This window comes from Tachysurus fulvidraco, chromosome 25 (genome assembly GCF_022655615.1).
Source record: "Tachysurus fulvidraco isolate hzauxx_2018 chromosome 25, HZAU_PFXX_2.0, whole genome shotgun sequence".
Lineage (NCBI taxonomy): Eukaryota > Metazoa > Chordata > Actinopteri > Siluriformes > Bagridae > Tachysurus > Tachysurus fulvidraco.
Genome location: NC_062542.1, coordinates 10,274,088 through 10,296,901, shown reverse-complemented (window position 1 = coordinate 10,296,901; position 22,814 = coordinate 10,274,088). Strand labels below are relative to the sequence as shown.

General features: G+C 38.6%; 1 protein-coding gene across 2 annotated transcripts in view; it reads left to right on the top strand.

Moving 5' to 3' along the window:
* The first annotated feature begins 1,475 nt into the window (after positions 1-1,475).
* tmem108 (transmembrane protein 108) overlaps positions 1,476-22,814 on the top strand; it is a 55,487-nt gene continuing 34,148 nt past the window's right edge. Inside the window, exons 1-2 of one of the 2 annotated variants that reach the window (XM_027175956.2) lie at positions 1,476-1,779; positions 2,290-2,367. The gene's annotated coding sequence lies outside the window, so the exon portion shown is untranslated. Of the gene's footprint in view, positions 1,780-2,219; positions 2,368-22,814 lie in introns of both variants that reach the window. The other variant, XM_027175947.2, reaches the window with a different exon arrangement.

Sequence of the window (22,814 nt, the reverse complement as noted above, 5' to 3'; positions counted from 1 at the left end):
TTTGGTGCTCCCTAAAGCACACACAGCTGTGTCAGTGACCTGCCAGCTGGCAGTTTTCCACATAGTGCTTGAGAAACCTCACGCTGCACAGTGCTGGCTTGGGCACAAGGGCAAATAGATCGATTGGCTGCAGTGCCGGTATCTTTGGCAGTAAAATCAAAATTCTGCCACAGAGTGATGTTTGAACTTAAAACATAATACAACTTTGATCCTAAACACAGACAATACTCACTTACCACTAATGAATGAGGTTGACCTATTTATATTATACTATATGACCAAAAGTACAGTATATGGACAACTGACAATCATACACACTAGTGCCTTCTACAAAGTTTAAGCACACAATGGTCTAGAATGTCTTTTTATGCTGTAGCCTTAGGATTCAATTCACTGGAACTAAGGTCTCCAAACATAGTCTCACATGACAAAGCCTATGTGCAACAAATCAAGGTCTATATGGACAGAAATTTCCAAGGTTTGAGTTAAAGAACTTGCGTGGCCTGCATCGTGCTCTGACCTCAACCCCACTGAACACTTTTTGGTTGTGCTGGAATGCCAACTATGTGCCAGACCCTCACATCCAACATCAGTGATTGACCTCACTAGTGCTCTAGTGGCTAAATGAGCAAAAACCCAGTATATAAATATATATATATCATCATCTTAGAAATATAGGGATGTTTTGATTAGGGGTTTACGAAGGTTTGGCTATTTAGTGTGTGCTTTCACTAGTCTATGCAATCCCATGTACACCTTTAGGGTAGACCAGAAAGAGATTTTTCACTTCCTCATGAGCAGCACATAGTCTGCTGGATGCACTGCAGGGGCAACTGCAGCAGAGGTAGCAGTGGAAAATCATCTGACAATTGCTTACACGGTCATGTAACAACCCATCCTGCCCCAAAGCCTTTCTGTTGTCCCAACGTCAGATGACATTCTCCCGGTGTTCCACATTAACTGATCTATCTCTTTGACAATTTTTTTGTGACAATTGTCACATCAGGATTATATGGCTAGCTTTGAAAACATAGGTCTTCTACACCTTACTGCCCTTCCCAGTTTGTACTTCACCCTTAATGTAAAACATGGAGATGCTGCAGCACAAACCAGATATGTTTCATTTGAATAATGTTCATATACTGACATCAAGACTTGTAAAAACAACAACAAAAACAACATGTCCTTCTCTAGCAATTAAGATTTTCTTATGCACATCTCTGCTTTAAAAATGTCAGTAAAATATTTGAATTATTTTACATTTATTTTACTAAAGTTCTGGTTTTCTTTGGAAAGGTTGATGTATTTGATTAAATATCTGCCCAAATATCAATAAATAACATCTGGTGGTTTGTGTTTTCTTCTGTCTCAGTGTATTGAACAGGACAATTCATGTTAAACCATCGAGTCTCTAATCTGAGTCCAGGACCCTCTAAAAACCTGCTGCTGCAGCGATAAGTGCTCATTAACATTCCGAGCTCGTGCAAACCGAACATGTTGTCAGCGCCACCGGAGTGACCGACACCAAGCGGGACTTGTGTTAGATCACCGTTCAGCACCCACACAGCAGCTGCTCCTTATTAACGGGAGCACTCCGGGTCTCTGGAATTATAAATACGATCTCCGGGATAAAAGTCTCAGAAGAGCGATTCTGAATGAGCGACGGCGCGCGTTCACGTGACGCGCGAGGATCCTGTGCGCGCGACTGGTGTAACGGCGGCGGCGGCGGCGCTTCAACACTCTACGCCGGTCCACCACGAGCGCCGGTCAGAGTAAAAGGTAAAACCTCTTAAATGCTCCTATAGACGATTAGAATAAAAGGGTTTGTGGCGTTGCGTTTGTTTGTGGGACTCGACAGCGCACAGAATGACAGCGTTTTATGTCTCATAACGGATTCGGTTTATGGGTCTAAAGCACCGGGAGACGCGCAGTGACGCCGCCGGTGGCAGTTAAACTGAGTCACAGGAAGAGAACTGAATGTCAAGGATTCACGTGAACATGTGACGTTTAATCAATCTCTCTCTCTCTCTCTCTCTCTCTCTCTCTCTCTCTCTTTCATTCTCTCTTTCATTCGATCTCTCTCTCTCACTCACTCTCTCTCTCTCTCTCTCTCTCTCTCTCTCTCTCTCTCTCTCTCTCTCTCTCTCTATCCCTCTCTCTTTCATTCTCTCATTCATTCGATTCCCCCCCCCCCCACACACACACATGTTGCGTTGTAGGCACTTGACGCAACATCAACGGAGGAGGCGCACTCAAGCCATTCCAACTTTTCTTCTCTCCTATTCCCAGGACTAAGAGGATCCACAGCGGTCCTGCATCATGCCTCGCTCCCGGCGTCTCTGATCCATTTCCACATCGTAGTATGAGGTAAGTAAGCGCTCCATCCCGGCTGGAATCATTTTTAACAATTCCCTCTGTATGAATAAAAAATATAGCTGACTTTCTTAATGTGCAATAGGATGTCTTGGCTGGAAATTTCCCTTAGGACAGAAACCATGGTTCTCTAAAACCTATACTGTTATATAACTATACTGTTATAACCCAGGGGTTCTAATGTCTTCTTCTGTTATGCTACAGTGCAGGGATTCCCAACTCCACAGCCAGGTGATTTCTCTGCTGTAACAGCCAGTTCTCTATACAGTAGATAGTATGTAATGATGTCCTCTCTCAGACTTTTCAGAGTTGTTCACATAATGTTATGCATATTCTGTGAAAATATACTGAGATCTGTAAGCACTGACTACAGAATATGATTTATACATCCGTGTTTGCACCATGTACTGTGTATAAATTTAGATTTTGGACTAATTTTTGAATAATTCGTTCAACGTTATGTTGTTTATTCCCAATTTTTATAATAGCTTTCCCTGATAGAGCTGTTAGATTTTCAGGTTTTTAGTAGATGTGCTAGTACATGTAGATTTGGGCAACTGACAGTTGTACACACTGCATAAATATCTATTTTAATACTGTTTTCCCCTTGCAGTCGTTTGTCTTTACAAACTGAAATACTGGCCTGTGTGCACACAAACTGTGCCATTTGAATAGAACATTGACATGTTTTGTTCTTGCTAATTATTATTGAATACTGACAGTGGAATCCAGCTAGTCTGTGGTTCATTGATATTCAGTTCAACTTCCACAGGAGTGACTCTCTTAAATTGTGACGCCAGCAGTGAGGCACTCTTTCATAAAAGCACTCCCCACTAGTCAGCAGAGTTTGTCCTTTTAATCACGCAGTAAAACAGTAACTGTTTAAGAACACTGAGTAATTAAAAGTCTTGGTATTCAGAGGCCATTGTGATTAGGAATGTTATCCAAAGCCCTTAAGAGAACACCCTCCAATGACCGCTTTTGTTCTACAGGACAATTCCCTGCTGGTTTCTCCAGTAGGCATTTGGGAGAGGGTTGGGGGTTGGGGTCACGTGGCAAGCCAATGACATATGTAGCTGACACCTTGTTCAGTGTCAGTGTCAGGCTTGAGCTTAAAAGCATGTGAAATCAGTTTGAGAGGTGAAGGGGGGCATTGGATACATCAAGTGCAAATGACGGCATGACCTTTTTGGAAAGAGACAATTGACAAGATGGCAATAGTGTGCTGTTGATCACTTAAAGAGGTCTTTAGGATTATTTCACACCCATTTCCATACCCCATGCAGCATAATAGGATGATTGGATAGGATAATATGATAACTGCTGTATTGTCTGAGATGTAATGGTCCGTATATCATTATAATATAGACCATATACTATATAGATGGGGGTATTGAAAAATATATTCTTATGCCACAGTCTTAGCTCAAAACTTAGCACTTTAGCATTTTAGTCGTACCTGTCATATTTGTAAAAACCTAAATCTTAAATTAACTCAGAGTTAATAAGTCAATAAAAAAAAGCTAGTAAATAAAATGAAAGTTAGTAAATAAAATATGTTGGACATTGGGACTTTAGTTTAGTATCATAAGAGTCAAAAGAGTTGTGTACCTGGTCTTCCTAATGATGAGGTAACTACAGTCAAATGTTCTTAAGTTTTTATCTGGAAAGGTTTTCCAACAGGCTAATTGGATTCTAACCATTAGAATACAATCAACAAGCATGTTGCATTTCTAGCCTTTCTGTCTTTCCTGTTTCAGTATGTTCTAATAAATACATACACCTACATACTGTCCAGTAAGTGGAATTGTTCTAGTCTGTACAGTACCATAGGGTGGAACATAACCTTGTTTGGTATGGTGTGGAAATTGGTCTGTGCATAAACACCTCGCAGGAGTTGATTGCACCATTACGTCCTTAGCCAGCAGACAGGAAAAAGCAGCAGCCTGAATTGAAAACAACACATTATTTCTCTGTTTTCCTGCAAATACTGTACTGCATGTCATTAACTGCTTCCAATTGCCTCTGAAGCAAGTTTCATCAAGGCAGACAGTGAAGCAGGCTGTAATCATCAGTAATGGAAAGCCATGGTTCCAGTTTGTTTAGATATAAAGGTAGTTTTAAGTGGTTTATTTCAAGTAAGACTGGACTCCTCCATGGATCTCACACCACTTTTAAACCAATGCAGAAACACCTCCAGAATGAAACGTCTTGTAAACTTAAATAGTTTCATAGCTTCATACGAATATATACACTCATTACTGAGAACTAAATGGCTCCAAGCAGAACCACTGAGGAATCCTCTTATTATTATTGGCAACTGCATCCCATGATCTGATATAGCAGGTACTAAAGGATGGTGATAGTGAATTAAGGTTTTGATGCTGATCTCCACAGAAAAAAGCAGATTGGTGCTTTACCTCAATAATTTTTTTAAACTGGGGTGGAGCAATGGATTAGGGGAAGATGACAAGGGAGAGGGGGAACGGGGAAGCAGGGAGGAGGGAAGTAGCTGACCGATGGAGCATGAAGTGTGTACATGGGAGATTCCAGAAATTCCTTTCCTGTTTCCTCTCCATGCTACTCACTGCTTTCCTGTATGTATTTTCCACACACTTGCTAAACTTGAGCCCTGACTACATCACTTAGAATGCAAGTGATCGTTCTTATGAGTCCCCATATCATATATTCAATAATTGTCCCTTTCATGTATTTGCAGGTCTTTGAGCACCTAGATTTAATAAGTAATGGTGCCTTAGTTTGATATTCATTAAGTAAAAAAGGAAGTGTCTCACAAGTGAATGTTCAATTATTAATAATACATTGTTTTAACTACATGCAATGAAAAGCTAGAAACAGAAGTATGTATATGTATGTAAAAAGATGACTTCCAAGTCAAGCTGTTTTGATTGTGTAAAATTCCCATCTATACCATATGTTTGGTTGTGAAGTAATACTAATAATACTTAAAGCCTCTTCAGTACGTTCTTTTTTTTTTTATAGTTAAATGTGTTATGTTTTAAAAGTTCTGGTACCCTTTCTGCATAAGGCTGAGCTTTCCTCTTGGGTTTGAGCTTAAAGCTCATTTCAGCATGTTGCCTAATTAAAGCAGCTAAAAGTGCAGCTTTGCTGCATATTTGACATACATTCAGGGCTCAAAGATTTCCCTTGCAGAATTAATATTCCCTGTAAGTATAAAGCTAACATCCTTGGACACTTTCTTGTGTTGTTAAAAACATGTATGTAATAGCACTGATGTAACGTTTTCCCTCTTTTGATTATTCCTGAAAGCATGTCATATCCACAACATCCTGAGCCAAACGGTTGGAAATGTGCATACATAGGGGTTATAATCAAAGAATATCAACAGTGTTAAGCACTATGGCCCTCTGAAAAGGATAATAGGATTAGTACGGCTGGGATGAGGGTAGGACTAAGAAAGAGGGGGTGATTCTTCTAGCCTTTTTACCTCTTCTCTCATTAAAGTGGTCATGTGATTTTGTAGCTTACTTACATACTTGCTAAATTTATTTACTTAATTTTTAGCAGTCTGGCTTTTTCTAATCAACCCAGCTTTTTAGCAAAACGGTTAGAGGACTACTAACGAATAACCATAGACCGCTCTCAAGAAGTGACCACAGAAGCAGTCTCTGGGGTAAAAAGTGACTTCTACAACTGGCAAATGGATGTCATGTGCTAGATTATCCTGTTTCCATGGCAATACCTTAGTGAGAAAATGACTCATCATGAATATTTGTTTATTACCTTTACAGATTTCCATGAACTTTCAATGTGGTTATTTCGCAAGAGCTACATTATTAGTTGTTTCTGCCTTATTGCCCCTGTGAGTCACGGTTAGCTGATTAAGTTCTGCACTGATTTCCAGGTATTTAATAATAAAAAAATGAAAAACCCGGTTTCATGTTGAATTTCATTGGCAGACAACACATTGCTTTTCATGTCTATAAGATCCTCAAGGCTCGTATTCACAAAGTCGACTGTTTCCAGGTGTACATTATATTTAGCAGAGAATAGCAGAGAATCAGAAAGCCTGTGCCAATGTTCATACTGGAGATTATTTCTTCTTCTTTTAACTTACTTAATGGTAATAATAGATCACGAGTCATGATGTTATAGGAATATTTATCTTGCGTTAATTTTTCATAACAGCAGTTCTGACACTAGTTCCAGCTCTATCATGATGCGTTTATCTTACAGTGCTTGTTCTAATATGTTAAAGCTCTTACATAGGGTGAACACTCCAGATAATTTGAGGGCTAATAGTGAACCAATGAACAAAATGTGTGGTTGTTTAATGAAATGAAAAAAATTTATATTAGTTTATGCCATGAACCCTTTCCGGTAAGAGGAGGGTTATTTAAGGTTTATGGAGGGAGTTTCAGATGTCAGTGCTTTGTCCAAGTCAAAAAGTTTCCAAACACAAATACTGACTTACAAAGACGTTTGTCCCTTCCAGTTCCTCAGAAACAGGCCATCTGTGTTGTTTTTTTCTTTCTTTCTTCAAGACAGAAAGTACAGGAGAGGCTGTTTATAGATAATGTGAATTATAATAGGTTTTACCTGGTTTGTGGATGTTCCATAACAATTAAATAAGTAACTATACACAATTAAAAAGCACAATGTGTCATTAATAATACATTTTAACAGAATAACACAATTCAGAACGTTCTGTTGTATAAAAAGAATCCATTATGGGGTGGGTTAAAAAAAATGATGCACTTTAGGTTGCATTATGAAAAGAATCCACTTTAAGGTGCATAAACTTTTATCATATTCTTTACTTATCATTTATATTTTTGCAATTATGCTCTTTTCTCACACTTGACTTACTAAATAAAAAAGTAATACTATATAAATTCACAGAAATCTCAAATGTTACAAATAAAAAGAAAATCTCATTTAATAAACATTTGTGAGCACCCTGTTTAAAATGTTCTACATTTGGTTGGCCTGTGTTAAAAAAATCCACATTCTAATTGGGTCAGACCTTTAAAAAATGTAAATATGTAGCATGAAATATGAATATTAATATATATCCCTTGTTAGGCTGTAATTGTAGAGCTGTAATTGCAAATGTCAAAACTTACATGCCCTGCATTTCAAAAAGGTCTCTCAATCAGATATGTAAAAAAACGGAAGAGCAAACTGTACATTTGCAGCTTCATGCCTTTTTCATAAACACACTGCACAAAAATGTAGGCTTTCCTAATAATCATTTAGGTACTAATAATGCAAAACAATGCACGGTCGATTTGTTCAACCGTATAACTACACAATTACAATTTGTAATTATTTTTTTTCTTCTTCTTCTTCTTGTTCTTATGCTTAATTTTCCTTCAGTTCATTTCATGGCTGCTGATCCTCTTATTGGCTATTTTTAGAGACAGCTCTAGTGGAATATCGTCTGAGCTCAAGTCCATAGAAGAATACTCAAATACTCAAAGCTATGTCTGCATTCAAACAGGATTGTCAAATACAGATTTTCTCCCACATAACATGACATATGCCTGACCTTTTCGCTAACATCTAAATGGCAAACAGCACCAGATATTTCCTGTTAAGATCTCAACTAGGTTCTTTTAGGTGCCATTTAAGAGTTAGAGAGGAAATGCAAAAGTTTAATCTAACTGTAGTGTAGTGCATGACTTTGGACCAGCAAAGGAGAGACTAACCCGTCCACTTCTGATTCTTTTGATGCATCAAAAATAGCCCTATCAGGAGTAGATTTTTTTTGGGCACTCCATTTAAGAGCAGTGATGTCATATTTTGACACACATTCCATTTGTATGCAGTAGCATGTACTGGCCAGTGTACTGAGTTATTAGAGGAGACCTAGATTTGATTATAAGTAATTTGTCATCTAAGACCTCATCAGAGGTGGACTTAATATCTGATTTTAGTTCATCCTTGAATTATTGTCTTGCAGTTGCTTAGTGAGCGTGTAAAAGGAGCATCATGAAGATATCGTCATGTGTTGTATGTATGTTGTATGTACAGAATGGAATGATGGATCTGGATAAAGCCACTCTATGACTCATTACCTTTCTTTCTATTAATGCAGGACCTTTTAACTAATTTTATAATAATAATTTTTTAAGCACTCTGTCTTTCTTTGACTCCTTATCTGTGCTGCTTCTGTTACCCATGGGGAAAGAGTAGAGCTGTCTGGTCATCTGAGATGACATTAATATTGGATAAGTTGGAAAGAGACATCAAGTTGGCAAATTAATTTCCATAGAGCCCAAATAGCTGCTCATGGCGATGACTAAAGCAGCAACAACCAGGCAAATAACAGACTCTGCAACACAAGAGTGTGTGTGAGTGACAAAGTAGTGTGTAGTTGATTTTCTTATGCCAACTCCATTACCATGGATACACTGAAGGTTTTGGGAAATAGGGGATGTTTACTGTTTGACAGTAGAGCCTTACAGGCTGAGCCATGGCTCCAGTGAGTATCCAGTTCACTCAACCCATCTCAGCATCATGAAGCATGAAGCATGACAGTTCTTTCCAGCATCAGTTTATTTTCTTTTATGGCAGCATCACTCATGTTTTTCAGCCTGGCTTTGATGCTGCAGCAAAAATTACACATTATAAAATATCTCTTTTATTATGTATTGAGGAATAATGTAACCTTCTCATCAGCAGTCACTTTAGTGCCATTGTAAGCAAAGACAACAAACGACAATAAGGTTCTGGCCACTAATAGGATGACTGCAGAGGATGATGCAAAACCCGGCTGCAAATACAGTATTGGCAATGACAAAATGTGAACAGGACATATTAATGTACAGCATAATATTATTACCTCAATCTCACTTTCACAAATGGTTCTGCACATTCCAGGATTGTAGTTTTTTGTGATAAACACAGCTCTCTTGCTAACTAATACTGCTATAGACTTGTTGAGCTCCTAATCATTTGTGTTCCTGAATGAAGTGGTTTTCAGAAGTAAAATTGAGAAGAAAAGGGAATGCAGTCGTATACAAATGATTGTTACTTAAGATTTTGTCTACTGTAAAATGCTCCCATTTATTGCCATCGCATGGGGAATCTGTCGGTTGATTCATGTTAACATACAAAATGAATGACATTTGACACTGGCTCAACATTAGCTATGACTTTTCACTCCCTGTGCTGGAATGTAAGAAGACAGTGGTGTGAATAGCATTCACTGGGTGGTACAGAGCGACTTTAATGGGAAAGATTTCCACTCTAGGGCTTTGTCTGGGTTGCCCATTTTTTCTCTCATTGTGGTTTAACCTTGAGAGGGCTACAGACACCAGACACTGTCTATATTATATGTCTAACCTTAGATTAACCCACTTTCAGTGTACACAGTCAGCTACAAAGCCTTTAACCATGTTAAACATTGGCAAGAATTTAATGAAATAAATATTAAAATTAAAATTTCCACATTTTGAATGGTCTATAGACTTTTGCAACACCTTTCATGTAGACCTTATTCCACGTATGTGTCCATGTGTCCCTGACCATGATAAAGCGGTTACAATCTTGTGAATGGTGTGTCATTACCAATATAAATCCATATCCATGTGCTTTAATCGTCAATAGTTTCTCAGTGGCTAACCAAACTGCAAACAATCAATGATCTACTTAACCACCCCATTGGACCTTTACTCTGGATGGAGATTTGCTTGTATAGGTACACTTAGAAAGCAGAGTTACTATAGGACTTGATGTTGCAATGTCGGATTTTGTACCTTTGGTAGGACATGAATAATAAATCCATGGAGTCTTTGTTTTTTCAAGTGCTTCTCTGATATTGCCTTTCCAAGTCCCTTTCATTTTGGATGTAAGCCTATGCTAAGCGTTCTCCTACTCCTGGAAGGCTCCTCCTCAGTTCTCGTCTTGAGCCAACAATAAAACAGATGACTTAGCGTTTCGTTTTGGTTTGTGACTGTGAGAGACTATAAATTGGCCAGTGTGATTGCAGCAATAGGCGTCTCTGCAGAGGAGAATCTGTGTACATTGCAGAGCTGTTTATTTTAGCATGTACAATTGTAATTCACTAATAAAGTGTGGTAACTTGGACTGGGTTCGCTGCATATTCGTACATTCACTTGTCCAGTGAATATATACAATGCCGTCACTGTAAGGAAAGGCCTTGCATTAATTTCATTCAGTGCTTTTGTTTTAATGTATAAGCAGTAATGGTATTTTCTAATGATATTTCTGCCCCTCTAGGGGGGAAAAATCCTAAAACTCTTTTGCTTTCATAACAGGTTTTCTTGTAATCATTTTCTGAGCAAGCTGTTAATACAACAACCTCTGAGAGAATCTGTCTGTCTGTTCTATCTCTTATCTCATTTATTCACACGTCTACAGTAACTGCTGTATTCTGGTCAGGGTTGTGCTGGATTCAGAGCTTTTCCCAGTCATACTGGATGCAAAGTTTGAAAGTTCATTCCGGATTGGACACCAGTCTATCAGAGGACACCAAAAGAAACCCCACACAGACAATACGTGTGCTCAGGACTGACTCTGAGACCTTGGAGGTCCTCACTGCACCACAATTCAATTGTGTCCCCCTGTAGCCAGACCTAAGCAGGTGGTGTTGTGGAGGAGAAGTGCGAGAGAGATGAATTCTCCTGCTGCTTGCTGGGGCCTATCCTTGGTGTTAGTCAGACTAATAAAGGATTATACAGTATAGATGTGGAAATAGTCAGCATGGGAGAAAATGTTTCACGACTGATCTACAGTATATATTTATCTGAAGGTAAATAATGAATAATGTTCATCCCTCAAAAAAAGGTTTATTGATGTTATTTGATCAAATTGCAACATCATTTTTATTGTATAATAAAAGAAGAATCTTAACTTTGACTTAATATTGAGATCACAATTCTCACTTGGGATTCTATGACACACCAATTTTAAAGGACTGTTATGTCTACTTTTTATTCTTCCAGTACACCAACACCGGTCACAGAATGACTGATTTACTGCCACATTCTTAGTATCATAGTCAAAATCCTGAACTAAATTACACATAAAAGTTTAATTACACAAGGGCACTGTGTCCTAAAGTTATTTGCCCTTTCCTACTTGGCTTACCTCCTTATATCAAACTCACCAGTATCTATGTGTGTACTTGCTGATCTTCTGATACATGTCTTATATAGATTGATTGTTCCTTATGGACACTGTAATAAAAGGCAGCATTGCATGAGGGGATTGTGTGGATGCTATGGAAGACACACAGTGGATGTGCACTGTAGAACTCCTCAGAAATACTTTCTTTAAGCAGCAAATGTGTAATGGAAAAAATAATAAATAAAAGAAAATAAATACAATATTTAGGATGATTTGTATTAAACAAATGATGGAGCAGGAGGAAGGTGAAAGGGGTTTAATATTCAGTGTACTGTTGGAGCATGTTCTGTCCCTAGGGTGAGGCATTTGACATTTAACTACCCCAGTTATACACAGGCCAGTGAATGAGCATTGACATTCATTCCATCTGGCAGACTTTTTTCTGGGCTGATTTTCATCTTGTCTGCTCTACAGTGATCCATCAAATCCAGTAGCACAGTCTGCCTCATAAAACCAACCCACCTCCATGTAGTAAACTAGATTCTAGCCACATAAACCCCAGCAAACATCATAGGCTTAATTTGTTTTATATAAAAGCATCCTAATGATTAAAGTTCTGAGTAAGTTTATTGCCTAAAAATCTATTAAATAATTATAATTTCTATAGATAAGCTGGAGGAAATGTGCTCAGGTGCACAATTTAGCCTTTTGTTTTGAATGACTTTCATCGTTAATGATCTCTAGAGTCTAGAGTGTTATTGATGCTCAATTCTGATTGGTCAGAAGGTCCATCTCCTACAGCAACTCTGGCATTGATGCTGTTACAAATCACGTTTTCAAAAATATAAAGTAAACTCGTGCTGATTCTAATGTTCTTGAGTTTATAGGAACAACCTATAGGGATTTGTATGGCAGGAACTCATAAACAGATGAATGTGTGCATAATTGAAGTCTTCTGTGATGAGATGTTTATGAACATTTTGAGAAGAGATATTCAGTGTAAGTGCTAGAGGTAAAGCTCTAACTTCAAGTTGGTGTCTTATAAATTCAAGAAAGAAGTAAATGGAGATAAAAGGCTTTTATAGAGAAATTGTTTATAGTGATTGCCCCCCCCCCCAGTAGATTATTTTCCAATAACAGCATGTCCTGAAGTGTTTTATATGATTCCCTGCTGCTTTGTTTCTTACTTTATAATCAATACTTCATTTTAAAAGTAACCTCGCTAACATTTTAAATGTAACTTTGCTGTATTTTACAGTAGAATGGCTTGTAGTCGGAAAAAAAAAGTTTTCACCTGTGTGTAATTCTAATTGTGTTATTCTAATATTACACTATTTTATTGAGTTCCTGCCACTAAATTCTGTTAAATATTGTGAACTTTCCTATTGGGATTGATCATGATGCTAGTCTGGTTTAGCCTTTGCTAGTCTGGCAGACATTCCTTTGCTGTTTCATTCTTTATTTATTTAGTCATAACTGATGACATTGCCTTCAAACAGCTCTCCGTCTTCTGGTAATTAAATGCCTGTGCAAACACACACACACACACACACACACACACACACACACACACACACACGCAACCCCCTTCTGTTTTTTGGTGACTACCGTCCCTGGTGAGCAGACTAGCACACTGTAATTAGCATGCTAAGCCGGCTATGTTGATTGCTTCATTATGTGTGAGAGAAGTGCCTGCTGAATCCATTTGATGGATATCACGTATTTGACATTAATCCGAGCTAAAGCCCCTTAATAACACGAGTTAGAGCTGAGGACAGGATGAAGCCATTTTGGAGTCCAAACTGCTGCTTTGTTCACAACATGGCTAACGATATGTGAAAAATGCTTGAGGCCTGAAAGGGCTTTAAAAGAGCTGAAGGTTGATCTCCTTGCATCAGCCTTTTATCTATCTTTCATGAAGTAATGAAGGCTGGTTAGGAAGCATTTGAAGGGCTTAAGGGACAGTGTGTTGTTTTTCACACAAGAGGTTGTGAAAATAGTTACTTGCTACTATGACTCAAGTACTAAAACAGGGCGGTTGTATTGTTATAGTAAAATAATCATCAAGGGAGATTGTCACAGATTAGAATATCCATCAGTCCATCTATTTTCTTTACTGCTTATCACACACAGGGTCAAAGGGAACCACGAGTGCAGGGGACACCCTGGACAAGGTACCAACCCATCATAGGGCACAATCACACACACAGTCACACACCCATTCACATACTGCAGACACTTTAGGAATGCCAGTCTGGAGTCTCCAGGGGAATCTAAGCATAGGGAGAACGTCTAAACTTCATTTACACATTGAAGAAGTTGGAATTAAACCCCAACCCAGAAGATATGAAGCAAACATACTAAAGAATAACCTCCCAGATTAAAATACTTAATTGATTAATCTTTTTCTTTGTATCTGCACTTGATTATACTGTACATCAAGAGCAATGTGGGCAGAACAATGAGTCCAAGATTATTAAAGAAAAAGTGCTATCTTATAAGTTTAAAGAGATGCGATTAGATTTGTCTTTATTATTATAACGTTGGGCTGTCCAATACACAAGGTGCCTGTAAATCAGAAAATGAACGCAAAAAATAAAAATAAAATCAGGAATTTGATGCAAACCTTTTTACACATTTGTTTGGTTGAACATGCATCATATATGATGAATAATGCATGTTGGTCGTGCTTGTTGCAGACTACCGCTGTTATGATCTTAAGCCCAAAATTTCCATTTTTGCCAAATAAAATAAAAAAAATAAAAAAAAAAACAGGACACATCACATCCTATATATGGTCATATGTAGGCGTTTTTTGCACTAATCTGCACTTCATTTCTTCTTAGCGCTCCAGCATCCCACATACACAGGTAATAAGCACAGATATGAAAGTGAAAAGTGAAAGTGACGTGACATACGGCTAAGTATGGTGACCCATACTCAGAATTTGTTATCTGCATTTAACCCATTCAAAGTGCACACACACAGCAGTGAACACACACACACACCGTGAACACACACCCGGTATGACTCAGATGTGCCTTCTTATTACATATGGCTTGTATAAATTTGATCCCAATCCCTAAAGACCTGACTCAACAACTTCTCGCTGCAGTGGCTGGAGCTTTTATCTAATAAAGTGGTCCACTTTCCTCTTTGATGAAATGTCATGACTATGATATATGGGCGCTTCATTTGGGCTGTGATCTGGCAGCATGTGTGTGAAGTCAGTGAGTGACAATAAACATGGCTGTGTTAAACCACATAGCTTATACATATGAAATCACATTCTCAGGAAGTGTTGCAGGATATGAACAAAATATTGTGTTATAGTTTTATTCATTGCTAAAAAAAATGATGAGCTTTATAATTTTTTTTTTCAAAATTACTGCATATTTGTTCCAAGATGTGTCATGTGACATCACAACAAACAGTCAGCCAAAGCTCTCTTACATGTGTTTTTAGTGGTAGGAGTTTAAGAGAAGAATTCTGTGCTTGCAATTTTGCCAGTTCAGGTAGTTTTTAACAAAAAGCACAAAAACTAAAAACAAATAAACTAAAAAATAAAACATCATGATGTGTGACTATAGCTGATATCTTTATATCTTTAAGCCCAGACTATATCTTTATACAGTCTATTCGTGTCAGGTGATTACACAGAGAGAAACACCCCTCAACTTGATTGGTCTCTACGTGGGCTGATATTTTTCACCCAGTGTCACAGAGACGGTGCATCCCTAACACCTCTTGTTAAACACACGGACGAAGTAGAGTATTAAGAGTTAATAAACTAAACACACCAAAGGATCGATTTTCCAAATCACCTGAAACATTACTGAATTGAATTCTTGACTTCGCTAACAAAAATGAATCAATTCAGTTGTAGGTCTGCATCCATTTCTGTGTGTGTAATATTTTGCTCCAGTAATATTATACTCATTATGCCATCACAGACATTGTAATAAAAAACAATGCTCAATCCTATGGATTTTAAACCTTTCACCTAATATTATAAGCAGCCTTGTGTAGTTATTGTAATGGGTGCAGTTGGTCTCTCACCTTTTCATTTTGCCTTTCTGCATCGGCATCCATCCCTAATGAGTACGTAAGGAAGTGCCTCACAATGCATGAAAAACTCCGTAGCACATCCTTCCTCCTCCAGATTCCATTCCTGCTATTGTCAGCATGTCAAGCATCTGTGTCATGAAGAAGAAATAACAAACTTTATAACGTGTGTACTTTCCTGTTACGTGAATGGTACTGCTGCCCTAAACAACTAGGAAATGCTTCTCTAAAGCAATGGAGAGGTATTTCCTGTCGCTACTGTATAGTATCTGCCATTCGGGAAGGTAACAGGTGTCGCACTAGATTTGCTATGTTTCAGCATGTTTTCTGTAAAAAACATATGTAGTCAGTACAAAAGCTACACCTCAAGAACTACATTATCAACACAACACAACGAGCCACCTTGTTTATCAGCAGCATTGTGTTCACATTGATCTTTTTCTCTTTTTTTCCCCCAAGTCCTCAAGGGGATTCATGGTTTAATATTATGCCATTGAATAAATTACTATTTTAGAAGGTCATTGTTTCACCACTTTGTTTTTAGTCTTTCGTACAATCGTGCATTGCTGTTGCTGTCATGTTTTCCAAAGGTGGGAGTAGCATGCTTTTCAACAACACTCTGAGCCAGCACTAAATCCATGCTAAATACAGTTTATGAAACAGATTGCTATAGAACAACACCCAGTCCTCAGCATGCTATGAGAAATTGGCTTTAAGGGACTAAATCAGTAGTCAAATAAATAGATAATTGAGTGTGTAATTGTGAAATGCCTTTTTTGTGCTTATTTTATTATATTATTGTTACATAGAAAATTACATGAGATGTAATGAGATGTAGGCATTCCCTCTATTGGTTATTTATCTACATATTTTCCTAATGTTTTTACTGTAGTCACAGAATAAATTTATGGTTATTATAAATTAAGATTTAAAGCAAAATATGCTTTCCTTTCCTTCCTTCGTCTATCTCAGAGATGCTGGCTATGACTGATACCTTGATACATATGTTAGTATGCCTGTCATACCCTAATGGCAATTCCAAAAGCACTTATCATATGAATCATTCATAAGGAATGATTCTCCTGTAATAGCCCTCTCGGGATATTAACCCTTTAAGCTTGCTAATGAGGAAAGCTTGGAAAGCTTTTGTAGGACGGTAAAGTCCTTGAGGTCGATTATCCATTTAATAAAGAGCAATAGGGCTGGGGATGGGGTTGTTGGGGGATGGGGGTGTGGTTGGAGGCAAGGGGGTAATTACAAACCAGATGTATGCAATAATGAATAGATTTTTATTGAGAGTGCCTGTGTGTAATCGAACATTCTCCATAGAGCATTGTGTTGGTTTTGATAAATGACTTATATGCAGCCTGTTTATATTTTGATGCATTTTACCAGGAATTCCTCAAGGTGAATGTTCATGTGTAAGATCAGGCGATGTGTGTAGCCTCCCACTCTTTATTGCACACTGAGCGAGGGAAGATGGATGCTGGTTGACAGCTCCCCTGCTGGTGTTTCTGCCCTGCTGTGTCATGCTCTTGCACTAGCCACAACCGCACAGTTTATCTCTATTTACCCAGAATGCCTTGGGACCTGGATGTATTTAAGAGCTGAAAATGCAGCTGTTTTAGTTGTCTCACCAATCACTGGATAAGGGAGGACTGAAGACATCTCTTATTGCTCCTGTGGTAATTATAAACCTACATCCTTCCCCATCTATTACACACACACACACACACACACACACACACACACACACACACACACACATTTTTTAATTGCGTGATAGAAAATAACCTTGACTCACAACTGTCAAAATTATTATACAGGCCACCTGGATGATCCTTGGCTCAGCATTTGTCTGGCTCACTTACAGTATCTCACAGAACCTAAAAATTTTGTAAATATTTTATTATTTTTTATGTGACACTGAACACTGAAGAAATGACACGTTGCTACAATGTAAAGTAGTGAGTGTACAGCTTGTATAACAGTGTAAATTTGCTGTCCCCTCTAAATAACTCAACACACAGCCATTAATGTCTAAACCCCTGACAACAAAAGTGAGGACACCCCTAATTGAAAATGTTCAAATTGGGCCCAAAGTGTCAACATTTTGTGGCCACAATTATTTTCCAGCACTGCCTTAACCGACTTGGGCATAGAGTTCACCAGATCATCACAGGTTGTCACTGGAGCCCTCTTTCATTCCTCCATCACAGAGCTGGTGGATGTTAGAGACCTTGCGTTTGAGGATGCCCCACAAATGCTCAATAGGTTTAAGGTCTGGAGAAATGCTTGGCCAGTCCATCACATTTAACCTCAGCTTCTTTAGCAAGGCAGTGGTCATCTTGACGGTGTGTTTGGGGTCGTTATCATGTTAGAATTCTGCCCTGCGGCCTAGTCTCTAAAAGGAGGGGATTATGTTCTGCTCCAATATGTCACAGTACACGTTGGCATTCATGGTTTCCTCACCGATCTGTAGCTCCCCAGTGCCAGCAGCACTCATGCAGCCCCAGACCATGACACTCCCACCACCATGCTTGACTGTAGGCAAGACACACTTGTCTTTGTACTAATCACCTGGTTGCTGCCACACACACTTGACACCATCTGAACCAAATAAATGTATTTTGGTCTAATCAGACCACAGGACATGGTTCCAATAATCAATGTCTGCTTGTCTTCAGCAAACTGTTTGTGGGCTTTTGTGTGCATCATATTTGGAAGCAGCTGAGCACTGACAGGCTGACCCCCACCCCTTCAACCTCTGCAGCAATGCCAGCAGCGTTCATATGTCTATTTCCCAAACACAACCTCTGGATATGACGCTGACCACGTGCATTCAACTTCTTTGGTCGACCATGATGAGTCCTGTTTTGAATGGAACCTGTCCTGTTAAACCACTGTATGGTCTTGGCCACCGTGCTGCAGTTCAGTTTCAGGGTCTTGGGAATTTTCTTGTAGTGTTTCTCTTTTTCTGATCCTTGGAGAGTTCTTTGCCATGATGTGCCATGTGGAACTTCCAGTGACCAGTATGAGAGCATGAGCGTGATAACACCAAACTTAACACACCTGCTCCCCATTCACACCTGAGATCTTGTAACATTAACAAGTCATATGACACCTGGGAGAAAAAATGGCTAATTGAGCCCAATTTGGACATTTTCACTTAGGGGTGTCCATACTTTTGTAGCCAGAGTTTTAGACATTAATGGCTGTGTGTTGAGTTATTTTGAGGGGACATCAAATTTACACTGTTATACAAGCTGTATACTCACTACATTTTAGCACTACAAGTGTCATTTCTTCAGTGTTGTCACATGAAAAGGTCTAATAAAATATTTACAAAAATGTGAGAGGTGTACTCACTTCTGTGAGATACTGTATTTATGTTGTGATGATATCTGAACAGCAGCACCATGTGCGTATGTCTCAAACTTTCCAATTCTCCAATACAGAGATGTTAGTTTCAGTATCTGTCTCTCAGTAACATGCTCAAACCCTCTGTGACAGCTTTCATCTCGAATGCCAGAAGCCATTGTTGTGATTGACCATCGATTTTGACCAAAAAGGTTTCTCTGATGCATTTCTTCTTAACACTTCCAACAAAATATACAGATTATGCAACAGGGATCGTCATCTTGCTGACCGTGGGCCAAATGTATTTATGTAACCTGAAGATGGATCATCGAGAAATAGAAGTTTTCACAGACTGTCATAGATTTTTCAAAAACTATTTACTGTCTTTAATCTGATTTGAGAAGTGATGTCATGGCTTTCTAAACGACAAATTCTTTGAAGGAAACTTAAGGGGGAATATGTAATGGGGATTGAACAGCGACCTATAAGTTTTTTCTTTGTTTAAAGTTGAAATAAAACAACAAAACAATCAGATGCCTCTTGGGGATGGAGATTCGATTCCCACCTCCAACCTCTGTGTTTTTGGAGTTTGCATTTTCTCTATGTGCTTCTTGGTACTCTGGCTTTCTCTCCCAGTCCAAAGATTTTTGCTTTTTTGGTTGATTTACATCTCTAAAATTGTCCATGTGTGATTGTACCAGTAATGGGTTGGCACCCTGTCGATGGTGTTTCCTGCCTTGCATCCCGAGTCCCCAGGGATAGACTCAAGTATCCTCACACAGGTTTGTGGGGAGACTTGAGTCTATCCCTGGGGACTCGGGACTTTAGGAGCATAGTGAAGCATAGTGCATAGTGAAGTCTACAACCCTATTAAGAAAACTGCTCGACGTAATTAAAATAAACATTAGAGCTGAGAAAGTTTTAAGTGGGTATATTTGTTCCACTGTAATTCTTTAAAGTGCAAGTTCAAATGTCATACGAATTGGTTATAATGCACTGTACATTCATGTGAGCAGAAGTGAGAAGGGAACCATAGTGGAGATATCAAGAACAAGTTGCATATATGAGGCATTGATTGATTTTTTCTATATTTGAACCCTTGAGGAGTTTGTCGGCTTTTGAAGCACCTCAGAGCATTTACGCACTGTACAGAACATTTCTCATCTGATGATCTCTTTTAAAGAAGTAGAAGTAAAAGCATGAGTGAACTAGCGTCAGATTTGTAGGAGATAAAAGGAGAGTTAAAATGATCTGATCAAAAGTGGCAGAGTGGGACCAACGGAAACAGAGCGAGGGATGTAGGAGTATAAGAGGCAAATTGCAACATCAAGTCAGGATTTGTAGATGCAAGTTCTGTGACTGATTAAAGATTCATTAATAAGAAAACGTAGTTCTTAGACATTTTCAGTTATGTGTCTATAGTGAAATTCATTAGCAAATGTTCTTACACAGTGTGCGATGACTAATAAACTTCAGGTGCCTCATATAGTTTGTGTAAATTGTGGCTCTGCAAAAATAATGAAATGCAAATAAATAAAATCTGCAGCCAGTGAAAAGTTTTTGAACTTTACATTATTTTATTGGAATTTAATCTCATTAGACTTTAATATTATTACCACTGTTCTAATAACATGATAGGATTGATAAAGCACTCTTAGCTGGGATATGTAAAGAAAAGTTGTATATGTGAAAAAGACCATTCCCTCACCAGTCTCTCTCTCTCTCTCTCTCTCTCTCTCTCTCTCTCTCTCTCTCTCTCTCTCTCTCTCTCTCTCTCTCTCTCTCTCTCTCTCTCTCTCTCTCTCTCTCTCTCTCTCTCTCTCTCTCTCTCTCTCTCTCTCTGTTTTTTGATTAGAGCTAAAAATAAAATACATAACTGTTGCAGTCTTCTGTCCTGAAGAGCTTTCGTTGTTATGCTTACGTGATCGGTGCCCACCATACAAGTCCCTATGGATTAGCCATTAGAGTTATGGAGTTTCTAATAACATACCAACTGGAATATCTCTTGATTTTGCTTTGCATCTTTTAAAGGTTGGATATTTAAGAGTTCCCATTGCAATTGGAATTACTTGGTAATTATGGGATTTTATGCATGTTCTGTGCTATGCTATGGGTTGACATGTGCATGGACACAGGCTTCTGTGTTGGATGTGACAAAATATATATATTTTTTACACACTTTAAAAGCAGTAGGCATTGTGTCTGTGTGCCCTTAACGTTTCCTGGAATTCAAGGCTTCAATACAATTTACTCTATTCCAGAGGCTAATGCTAGTAAGAAAGGTCTATTTATAGTGATAGCATTGTCTTGTTCGTGCATTTGATTTTTTTTCCCACAGCTTGTAAAATTTGGCCTTTGGATTTAGCATTACATGGTAAATGCACATAGTAAACATGGTTGTGTTGTTGAATTATGTCCTGAGTCTTATGTCTTATAGTTCAATTATGTCTTGGTCCTATTCTGACATTTGCTACCCTGTCTTCCCATCACACCCGACTTCTTGGTGTCTGTTCTTCAATTCTTTAGAGGGATTCAGTCATTGCTGTTTCATCCCTCCAACACTGTCATTTTTTCATCTTCCTTTATTGTCCTTGTTTATTTTTAATGTGCCTTTGGGCAGCCACGTCCAGTGTGATGAAAGACGACTGCAAATATGAGACATGAAGAAATGATTCGGCATGTGGGAGAGAAGCTGTTTGTATTATCCAACTGAATTCAGCAGCAGCTTGTGATTATGTATGCTGAAGGGAGGTAATTGTGTCTCCCCAGGATGTAGGTGTTTTGATCCAGTAAGGCTGACCTTTGTTCAGTTCCACTGTTGTTGTTTAATGCATCTTCCTTATCGTAAGGGCTCAGCAGGAAGCAACATGGGATTGTGCTGCTTATTGGGTTAGCCAACTGCTCAAAATAGGAAGTATTGCTTCATGGATAACTGCAGCCAGTAGACTAATAAACAGTATGTTCTCTACACTCAACATCAACTCATGTCAACTTAACACTCATTTATTGTGTAATAAAATGTATAATAGGCTTTCCTAGTCTACATGCACACAAGGATAAGAAACAGATAGAATTGCATTTTATACAATTACCTGTATACAATTACAAATATAAGGGAGGCATGGTGGCATTTAGAGCATTTAGTTCATTTGCCTCGCACGTCCTGGGTTGGGGGTTTGAGATCCACCTTCACCATGAGTGCACATGTGAGTTTACATGTGATGTTCTGCCCATGCTTCAGGGGTTTCCTCTGCTTACTCCAGTTTCCTTTCCCAGTCCAAAGACATGTGTGGTAGGTTGGATTTAGGTTGGACTCTGAATTACCTGGAGTTTGAGTGTGTGTGTGAGATTGTACCCTGCAATGTGTTGGCACCCCCTCTACCGAGCCCCCTGTGATAGACTCCCTGTAACTCTGTGTAATATAAGTAGTACAGAAAATGATGGATGGAGGCAAATATATTGTTATATGGTCCAACAATAATTGTCACAGATTGCCTTCACCAAAAATGATATTGCTTTTATATTGATCCATAAATAGAATTCTTTTAAGACAGCTATTTCGTGTTGCCTTCCGAATGGGAGAGGATTAATCTTGGAATCACACATGCTGCCCAAAAAAATGCAGCTTCCTCCAAAATGTTATTAAAGATATTTAGATGTACACCTCTTGTACATTCCTCTGGAGATATTCCCTATGCAGTGGATCCTATAGGTACATTCCTCTGAGTGCACTCGATTCGATCTCCGCTGATGAGGTTCTGACGGTAATGATATGCCTGTCTTCTTGATTTTATGCATATTAAGCATGTAATAAAAGATCGCAACACTAGCTGATGACCATGGCAAGCCTCATGAAAGTGTGGTGAATTGCGGTGACAACTAGATTTTATTTTATCTTTGCTAGCCATGGCAAATCATTCTTTCACTACTATCTGTAC